Here is a 10,919-nt window from a genome sequence, read left to right as displayed (position 1 = left end):
TATTGAAACAATACTAAATTCAATTTTGTCTTCTGGAAAAGTGAGTATAAAATAAAAGCATTCAAACAACTGTGTGCACTTACAAATAAATTAAAATGCAGCACTGGTTCTGCTACAATTCGTAGAAAGTCTCCAAAACAACAGTTTCTACATTGAAAAGAATTTAATATATGCAGTAATCCTAAAAGTCACTATTTAATTAAGTATGGGGAAAGAGGTGAAACTTAATAGCTCTCAAAACAAGCTCTGCAAATCACTTTAACAACTCCCATTAATCCAGAGATTAACAGATTCGACAAATGAGGTTTGCATTGCATTTACGTCTTCAGCGAAAAGAAAAATGACAGTGAAAAGTAAAGCCCCAAATATCTTAGATGAATTATTTTAATCTGCAGGGTGAACAGCCATTAACAAAGCAGTTATACTTCATTCTGGAAAAATCTCAAGACAATAAATAATATTTCTGAAGAACAACAGCACCCATTTCTATTCCAACTAAAATTTCCAGCCTCTTCATTATATTCTTTTATAAATATAGGTTATATAAACCCATATATTTAAAAAATATAGCATATTTATTTTTCAAACACTCTCTTTTGCAAGACATATTCAAGTCCTATGCTAAACACCCTGATAGTGAGGTAAAGGTGTGGCAGATATGGTAAAGTACCCTTATCTAGAAATGTTAAGCTGACACAGCCGGTGTGGGGACACAGGACTGACAGTCAATCACTTCATGCTGGAAAAGTCCAGTCCCACTTTCAAAGGGCAAGTTCTTCTGAGACATTCCTGCTTGGAGGGTGTGTGGAGATTCCTGCCCTGGGTGGGGACGGCCCTCAAAGTTACTCCTCAAGGATGAGTGGAAGAGATTTACCCATGGTCGTTGGTCTTGGTGAGTGACATCAATCTCTATTTAATAATTGAGGTTTTTTGCTAGTTTTAATATAATTGCTTTGATGTAGTACACTATACTATACTAGTCATTTTAGTTTCTATACTGTGCAGTAAATAATTCTGATTAAGATCTTTCATCCAATCATTTTTCATAATGAATCACTCATTTTGATTTGCCATCCTTAATCCTGTGGGACAAAGATGTGCAAAGGTTCAGTTACACCTCTATAACTCCTTAGACTTAAACCATGGACAAGGTCTGGGGTTAATACTGGATCCAGCTGCACACAAGCTCCTCTCTGAGAAGATCCTGGTTATATTCAAATGTAATGTTGTAACATTTCTGTAAAATCTGCAGTTAATGATGGACACCTGAAAGTGATGTTATTATCAGAGTAAATCATCTTATAATTAGGAATTTCCCTGTAAAAGCGTTTCACATGGATGAGTATTGGCATTTATGTCCTATTGGTTTCACCAGGAATGGATCTTACTGTAAATGTTACAAAGACATCAGTGGATACAAGATTTTATTCCTGTGGAAACATAAGGATTAGGGAATATAATTATTTAGGTGGGGAAAGTTAAATCTTCCTTTCATCACTTGTAATTCTTCACTCAGAGTAATAGCTTCTATTCTTATGGTCCTGGCATTTTATGTAACATGGGAGTCAGCTATCCTGTCATTCCAAGATGTATAAACACAAGCTATTTAACATTAAGCAGGATGCTAAGTAAAGAAGATGGCATTTTTAACACTGTAAAAATCAATTACTACCAAGCAGAATTATTCTTCAGTACTGCTAAATTAATGTCTTTACAAAGAATGTACCTCTGTATTTGAGGATTTTAGGTGGCAGACAGAAGAAAACACAGAATTTCTCAAGCATGTGGGGGCTTTTACATCTTGCTATCACTTGGTGCACATGTTATTCCTCATCAGAAGGTATGAAGCTTTTTAATATGCTCAGTTTTAAGCCAGAAAAGCACATTCTTTGTGTTCTAAACATGTTTGTGGAAGTTGTAATGTGTAAATAGACCACAAGCAGCTTAATAGAAAAAAACCCAAATCAAACCAAAACATAGCCCACCAAGTAGGTATTACTAAAAATAAAAAAATACATACATTTACCCTAATGGCTGCTTTAATGATATGAGATCTGTGCACTGTTCATACTTAACAGTAGGTCTTATATCATGAGGACACTTCATTTTGTGGAACAATAAGCAGAGTTCTGGGATCTTGTTCATTACAAACTTGTTTTTTGCTCAAATAATCAGTTGTCAGCTTTTAGAATTACATGTTGGAATAGAGATAGAAGCTGTTCTTCAAATATCTCGACATAATTCCTAAGACACTCAGAAACATCTGTGCTCAAATGATACAGTGACTATTTGCTTGTCATTAAATTCTGCCACAGATAATCAGATATATAATAGTACTGCATTGCTCCTCTTCTGTTTCTTTCATACGAATTTACATTTTCATGGTTGAAACAAACTGCCACTGTTGTTTTTCCAAGTCACGCCTTGGCTTTCTGGAGTGTACTCACCAGCATCCCTCTGGGTTTGCTTTAATTTGTGCTCTTAACAGCACCCAACAGAAGATGTGCTGCTATGACAGCACTTGTCATAACATCACACTTGACAATCGTTTGGGGAAGGGGGGGAGAGAGAAAGAGAGAGATGGTAGGATGCAGAGATTCCCTTACAAGATTTGTACATTTCTATGTCGAGCACTGAACATAAATATATTCCAAACCTTATTTAGAAAACTATTTTTAAAAAGGCACCTGGCTGAAAAATGTTGTGGAAGATCATTTTCTATTTATACAGGATATCAATCACACTGCCTTGGAAGGCACTGGGGCATCCTTCCCATTCACCTGATGCACAGCTTGTGAGTACAGTTTATATCTGTGAGATCAGTCTCTGGGTTTACAAATTCCTTAAAAAAGTAGCACCTCTCACCTCGGCAATCCAGTTGCAATTCTTCTGCTAACATAGCTATTAAATACCAGGTGAAATTTAGTCATTGACAAGTCAAAAACTAAAACTGGAGATAAATAGGAAGCATAACAGCAGTAATGAAAACATATCTCAGTAAGCCAATATTAGAAACGTTTTGCAACAGGCAGTTAAAAAGACAAATAGAATTTATCCTCCATAACAGGCTTATTGTACTTTGTTATTTTTCTGCTTCCAGCCAGTCACTGCAGTAACAGAAAGACCTGCAACATTAACAGTTCCCACAGTGCCACATTAGTGCATGACTGTTCTGTAATGCCCATTTGTATCCAACACTGCTGCAGTTCAGTGGCTCCTCTAACATGACATGAGACTTGGATAACACAGACTACTTCAGTCACACCTCAATTTCACAAGTGGTGCAACTTCTCTCTATGCATTGTTTGAAAATATATTGGGATAAATTTCATGTTTGCAATCACTCAAAACATACAATCACGATTAATTTGCAGCCCGAGTTTTACTGAGATTTCTAGAGTCCTTTAAGATAATGAGGAGAAGCCAGCCAGTTCTAAAAGGCACGTTTGTCTACCATAACTTGTAGCAGAGCATGCATGATCTGTAGTGCTTGAAGAAGCTTTCCTTTTGTAGTCTGAAGAGTTGCTCATAAAGAAAGTCTGACTGATAACTGGGTAGGCTTAAAGAGAAATTTGTAATTTACTTATAGTCACCTCTCAATTGGAAGTGGCTCACACTCAGTGCTAGGACCAATATCCCACCAACAGTAGCTGGGCACAATTGTTTTAATTCATGTTTTTTAAATGATAACTTGTTTCTTGCATGGAATGTAACTTTATCTGAATCCAAAGTCTGCATTCAGCTACAGAGAATAAACAGGCATAACGTTGCCACAGAAACATCATACTAAGGAGATTTGGACTTGAGCTACAGTTCACAGAAAAGCCAGTCTTTCTTTTTAAATCCTGCAGCAGCCAGTCAGCAAGCACTGCTTCTGAAGATGCATTTAAGTAAGAGCCAGCATGAAGCACTTATACTTCCCATTTACTCTTCCCCCTGCACTGCTTTTTCTCCACAACCAGTCATAAAACCTCCCACGTGCTCCCAAATGCTGGCACCTTATCCCTGCACAGGTCTGGTGTTTCCTTGGAAAGGCTCACTGTCTGCCCACTTGTTTTAAAGCTGGTAATTAGCAGGAACACACTTTTTTCACCCTGAAATGTATATCAGAGAGCAATAAAGGGCCGGGAATAGGAAATCCTTTTCTCATTGCCATTTTCTTCTAGTATGGGATTAAAACATTAACATTCTCAGAGGCTGAAAAATACGGCAGCAATTTCTGGAAACACCAGTAAATAAAGACAATTTACTGCAACAAGATTTGTTGGCAACACAACACACTGGCAAAATTCTGGCAGTTTACCATGTATTCACTATTTCCTGAATTTCACTGTGGTTAATGGGATGCAACCTATATGGCCATTTGGGATGATTTCTCTTCATTTTTTTCCTAGAGCCATCATTAAATATAGTCAGTCACAAGAAAAGCAGAAGTTTTATGTAATTTTATGAAGTTTTTCTACAAATCATACTATTTCAAATGCAATAATAAAGATTTTGCATAGTTCACTTATTATTAACGAACATATTAGAATTATATATATTTATTCTAAGTGTGAAAAACTTTCTTGTCTTTCTGTATAATCTTGACACATTTAATCGTTAGAACTTCACTATAATGTTATATAATTGATTTTTACCTTTAGTTTTCCTGTTTCTATTCTCTATTCCTTTTACTGTGATGTGGCATTTCACTGTAAACAAAATCCTAAAATTATTACTCATGAATTTATCACTAGACATAATCCACGTGTCTAGGAAAAGTTCAGGTATGTTCTTGTTTCCAGGACACAATTGAGGCAAAGAAGTATTGGTACATTCATGGAATCACATACAGGTTACCATACATTTCTTATAAATGTCAGAACATGCACCCATGGGTATATACACAGCATGGTATGTGTATTCTGTCACCCATGGTGACAGAATAATTTACACAGCACTGAAAGTTTTATCCTTAAGGTCTAGTCTGACACTCTACACAAAAAAAAAGGAAAGAGAAAAATGGCAAACATGGTATGTTGTCAGACATTCCAGCATCTGCTGACTGCAAACATCAATTTGTGATGCTTTGTTTTTGTACAGCAAGTGTGTATTACTTTTGTCTGAAGGTAAAGGTTTAATTTTTAAGTCACATTTCCAGGATGAAAGAAGAAGAAATGCATGTCTGTGTCCTTCATCTTTTGGGTTTTCCCCCATCCCTGCAATACTGATTTAAAACGTGTGAGTGAGCCCAAGTGTTCCCCACTGAGCAAATGTATCAGGTTTTAAAATAAATAAATAAATAAAAAATAACTCAACACAAACACACACGAATAGTACAAGTGCACTTAAGTATGAAAATACCAGAGCCTTGCAGAAGACTGTAGGATGTCCCTGCTCTCACTGTCCTCTTCACAAGCCACTCTCTTTGGCAAGGGCCAAAACATTTCTCCAGTCTAAAGATGCAGCTCTACAGTAGAGACCCACTTTAGTGAGTGGTCAACCAGTAAAAAAAAAAAGAACCAAAGAGGAAAGCGTTAGAGCAGCTGTATCAAGCCAATTTTGAGCAGGAAAAAAATTCAGCCAGAATATATATTTTTTTAATGGGGTGCTTTATGACTGTAGCAGTCTCTTGGAAGCCTGACACTATGGTAGGGAACAGACTGCAAACCCTTGTGTCAAACCAGTACTTGACATGCAGAAGCAAGACGTGAGAGCCTGAAAATTCCTTTCCATAAGCAAGATTATGAAACTGGTGCTCCAGGCAGAACTGGAGAATATCAGGTGCCTGCAGAGACCAGGCAGGATGCACAAAGGCCAAGAATCATCTGCTCTCCCATTCTCATCCAGTAGCAGGAAAACTGGCTGCATTTTACTTCTTTTAGAAGTCATTTTATGCCAAACAGCTCCGAGTCTATCTCTGCTAACATGCTAGGGGGAGGAAGCATATGCATTGCTGTATGGCTTGGAAAGGAGTCTGTTGTACAGCGATTTTTCAGACTGTGGAGCAGCACAAAGGCAAGCAGAGTGCAAACTGACCTTAAAAAGCAGTGAAATCTTCCTTTTTGGTTTTAATCGCTCTTGTACCCAAACAGAAGCTATTCCATGAATTGAATTTATCCCTAGAAGTGGTGACTGTAAACAGAAGTTCTTTTGGCAGTCCCTAATTACTGTCTAACTGAGGAATTCTGGACTGACAAATGCATCATACGAACATGCTCAGCACAGTACCCAAAACCCTTCTTTGCTTTAGCTACAAATTGGAAGGAGCTTCATCAAAGATTCAGAGTTTTTCATTATATGCTGGATAGTCAGCCTAATAAGACTTCCACATGCTTTTACAGATTTTATTCAAGGATATGATGCTACTGAGTTGTACACTGAATTATCCCAGAAATATGAGTGCTGCATATGTATGGTTTTTTGCACATAAGAAAAATGTACAGACAAAAAAGCTTGTACGTAGCATGCACATTTTTAGTCACCAACTAGCAACATCCTTAAACCTTTAAAGCTGTCTTGCTTCTGTGGAGCAGATGGTGACAATCCATGAAGAAAAATGTGAAACTAATGGAAAGGGATTCATTGCTAACAAAGAAAAGCTGTGAAGATTGGCTGAAAACCCATGATGCAAGTTAAGGTATAGCTTAAAAAATGCTCAGTTCTCATGGACCTCAGCAAAAGCTGTACTCTCAGAGATCTTGTAGAGTTTGGATTGCAGTCTGAAATTCACTGTAATCCCTAAGCTAAAATCTAAAATGAAATTTGAGAAAACTCATGAAGTGAATGATGAATATCTGCATCCGTAATCTAGAATTAAGCATTACACCATATTTGCTCATCTCTGCTTAGAAAGAGTTAGAATAATAAATAAATAATAAAAAACAAGCCTTGCTACCACCTTTTTAAAAAAAGTCTCAAAAACTTTCAATGATGTTGAGAATTAGTATATTTAATCTACCATGCCATTAATTGTATATTTTCATCTAACTGTTGCTTACAGATCCCATGTTCTTCGCAACATTTTCTGCAGAATCCCATCTAAGTAAAGGGGAAAAAAATTAAAGTTCATTATTATTTCACTGCTAATATTCAACTACGCTCATACATAGTATCTTCCCTCTGAAGTTAGGGATTTAAGAGCTAGTTTTCCACATTGTCCAAAACCAGTCACTGCCTAGAAATCTTTGTCATTTGTTTGAGGTAGACAAATCTAAGGTTCTTGTCAGAAGGAACTCCTGGGAGCTCCTCTGGGACAACACAAAATACTGAGTCACTAAATTTTGCTCATCCTATGCAACTGTCTCTTTTCTCTTGGCCTACAATCTGTTATAATAATAAGGACCCTGATTTGGAAGCAGAAAGAAAAGATCCTTATATTATTCTACCACAAATGCTGGTGGAAGTAAAATGAAGGTACTGAGGTGAGATGGAACTCATGTCTTAAGATTTCATGACTTTTCTGGTGGGAATTAACCTCCCCATATATAAATGAAATGCTACGAATAAAAATCACCAGAGTTACATTTTTGTTACTGGTGACTCCAGTAACTGTGCTTTGCATGGAAGACTTCACACAACTGGCTGCTCTTGAACCCCCCAAACACGAAGGGGCCAGAAAAAAGCAGCTGAGGCTCTAAAACCAGCACTGTTGCCAACTTCAATCTAGTCAGTGTGCCCAAAGTGCAGCAGAATTTCTTGCAGCTAACCACTTGTGGGGAAAATTCCACTTTTAAATTTAGAAAGACGGAAAAAACTCATGAAACAGAAGAAAGAATTTATTCGGCACTCTGGCTCTGGTCTCACACTGAGTTTTTCGGGGAGAAAGACCCTTTGGAATTAAATTCCATACATTTTATAGTTTCACAAAATCCCACCCTTTTCAGATAAGTTTAATATATTCATTTTTGCTTAAAAAGGTTTCTTTTCTCTGAAAAAGAGGTTTTCCCTTCCTTCTGATTGGCTGCAAGGCGTCCTCTGTCAAAAATTATGGATCTTCCTTTGTTCTTAGCCCAAAGAGGGAGAAGAAACCCCTGTGTACAAAATTTCCACATGGCCCTGAAAGATTTTAATTTTTAAGAACTTTTATATTTCCCTTATCCAGCCAAAAAAGACCCTGACACCCAGTCCCATTTGGAACTTGGATATCTTACAACTTCGCAATACACCTATATATATAAAAAATCGTGTTTTATCTCTCATAACTTACTGGCTGAATTATACATATTTTATAGAGCACCTAAATGGCCCCAAAGAGGCCAGGGCAGTGGTGGGATCGCTCCCTTCCAGCCTGACCAGCCGGTCTGTAACCAAGAGGGCTCCACAAGCACATTCCCCTGTACTGCAGGTGGCATTTACACACATATATGAACTCTTTCACAGCCAGAAATTGATTGTCCCCTTTAATTTCCTGCTCCACAAGGATGGTGACATGCAACCATACAGCCAGAGAAGGAACAGCCTAAGTGAGACTGACTGAGTGGAACTGCTGTGGAGAGTGTCAGTGCTAATCCAACCAGAGGGATCCCTGGCACACATCACTGCCCATCAGGGCTTGGCTGCTCCCAGGGAAAGCAATCACAGCATTGATTAGCTCAAGAGGCTTCCTATTGGTGTTTAAACTGGTGGGTAATGACTACAAGTAAGTCAGGGCCACAAAAAACTATAAAAACATCCAGAGATGGTGTAGCTGCTTTTCCAGCAGACAGCCTGGCACTAAGCTGTTCTAGGCTTTTCCTGGAAAGTTGCTTTAAGAGCCATCTATAGCAAAAGCAAGAACTGATTTTCAAACCACAGTTACAATTGAGTCATGGCCACTCTTACAGACACTCATTGTCTCCTGAGGAAAGATTCCTAAAGTTTAAAATTAAAATGATTGCAAGAGAGGTATAATAAGTAACCGAACAGATCCAAGTTAAAATCTAACTATAATTTCAGAATAAATGAGTTTTATTTTTTAAATAATTAAATAAGCATGAGAACTTTATAAACACAATATATATGTTATATCAGTTATACAAACATATAAGCATGATAACTTCATAAACTATCAGTCAGAAATGGTTTCTCTTGCTAGGTTTACATGCAATAGCAATAATACAACTGCTTGTAATATCAAACTGAAACAGTAAATTGAAGGTGTGGTTATGGATTTGGGAAATACAGGAAATTTTAGTGTCAATAGTACCACCTGCTGGATATCATGAAGATAAGAGTCAGAGACTAATCAACGTTTATAAAAGTTATGGCATAATTTGATACTTACAAAAATGTCACCATAACTAAACTGTTACAAATGAATAGACAACAAATTGCCAGATGTTCTAATGCACTGCCAAAACCCTGCAGAAAGGTCACTGATATTTTCAATAGGTATTTCTTGTTAATTCAAAACTCACTACATACAATTCATCAGATGAATTTTTAAAAATAAATAAATAAATAAATAAATCAAACCAATCAGCCTAGTGGCCCCAATTAAAAGCAACGTGCTACTACTGCTAATGACAATGTTAAGTGTGGAGTTTGGTGGGGTTTTTTAGGTTAATTACATAACTAATGTGTTATTCCACTACAATGTTTTTTGGCAGGGCAGAAGAAGTGGATGAAAATTCCTTCAAATCACTAAAAGAAACACACACGCCCCCATCACCTACTACTATTGAGCTACCAGACATTAACAATCTGGGGATATCCCAAAAGAAACAGCTAGTAAAGGACCTCAATCTAAGTCAGTTCTTACTTCAGCAACAAAATCATCAGCCTTGAAAACCATCAGTGACAACCTGTAAGCCCTTTGATACAGAGTACAAAGTTTATGTTTCCTGCTACTTCTCAATTCACAACTTTCTGACTCTGTTGTGTAGGTACATTAAAAGAACCGAGGTTTTTCCTGAACGACTCACCTTTTCAGTTACGTGTCTGATCAAGTCACACTTCCTTCAGAAAGCTGTGCTCTCTTTCTCCATGCAGAGTTCTGTCCAAGCAAGTTCTGTCAATCTTCTTCTAAATCTTAACACATCCAACAGTGGACTTGCATCCAACACTTCTAATCTGAAGCCTGACAAATACTGAGCACTTGAAGTTCCACAAAACAATGGAACCTCGATACTCTAAAAATAAATAACACTTAAAAAAAAATGCTTTCATTACAAAGCAGGAAGTTAATTCCTAACACACTACACTGTGGAGCAGGAAAGCTGCAGCACTCCCACTGCAGCTCCCAGGACGACACAACACAGCCAAGCTGCTCTGCTGAGCTTTTGTACCCACCTGCACACAATCTCAGCCTCATTAGCAAGGGACGGGCAGCAGGTGAGCCTCCTTCTGCTCCCCCTTCCAGCACACCTCATCAGTCTCCCACTATGCCAGGGAGACTTTGGATGGCCAGAAATCCCAGGTCAGTGTTGTGGTTTGTGTGAAGTGCTTAGTTCAACAGTGCAGTAACCTCCTCTGATGACCTGACAGGCTTGAGAGGTGTGTCTGTGCGAGCCTCAGGAAGTTCAAGGCCGGGTGTGAGGTGCTGCACGTGGATTGAGCCAATCCCGAGCACAAATACAGGCTAGGCAAGGAACGGACTGAGAGTAGTCCTCAAGAGAAGGACTTGGGGGTGAGAAGCCCCAATCTCCACATAAACCTTGGGAACAGGTGCATGCTCCAACACTCAAATTCAGGAAATGTTGTTGAACAGGGTAATGCTGGAGTTGTTTTTTTCTTTTCTTTAAGAAAAAGAGGGAGAAATAGCAGAAGAGGCAGTGTCATGTGAAAGGTGGGAGTTCAGATTTTTTGATCGTTGGTCCCCCAGGAAAGTTGAGACCCTGGTGTTCAACAGTTTGTCAACACCTTGTAAGGAGACCCTTCACCAACAGATTCACAAGATCAGAGGGGACCTTGACCTCCCTTATTAGGGGGAACTCAACAGAGCCAGAATCACTCAG

At 38.2% G+C, this 10,919-nt stretch overlaps 1 long non-coding RNA gene across 2 annotated transcripts; it reads left to right on the top strand.

Moving 5' to 3' along the window:
- Window positions 1-767: 767 nt before the first annotated feature.
- On the top strand, window positions 768-10,504 carry LOC127466465 (uncharacterized). Of its 2 annotated transcripts, none has more exons than XR_007902714.1 (4): window positions 768-892; window positions 1,740-1,840; window positions 8,405-8,606; window positions 9,573-10,504. It is a non-coding gene; the product is annotated as an uncharacterized LOC127466465 (long non-coding RNA). The 2 variants fall into 2 exon arrangements; XR_007902713.1 differs by having other exon boundaries at window positions 1,748-1,840; window positions 9,573-10,503.
- Window positions 10,505-10,919: the final 415 nt, after the last annotated feature.

The sequence above is a fragment of the Manacus candei genome, unplaced genomic scaffold, assembly GCF_025592945.1.
Source record: "Manacus candei isolate 608988 ecotype Guabito, Panama unplaced genomic scaffold, ASM2559294v1 h1tg000009l, whole genome shotgun sequence".
Taxonomy (NCBI): Eukaryota; Metazoa; Chordata; class Aves; order Passeriformes; family Pipridae; genus Manacus; species Manacus candei.
Note: the sequence above shows the minus strand (reverse complement) of the source record. Positions and strands in the feature narration are given on the sequence as shown.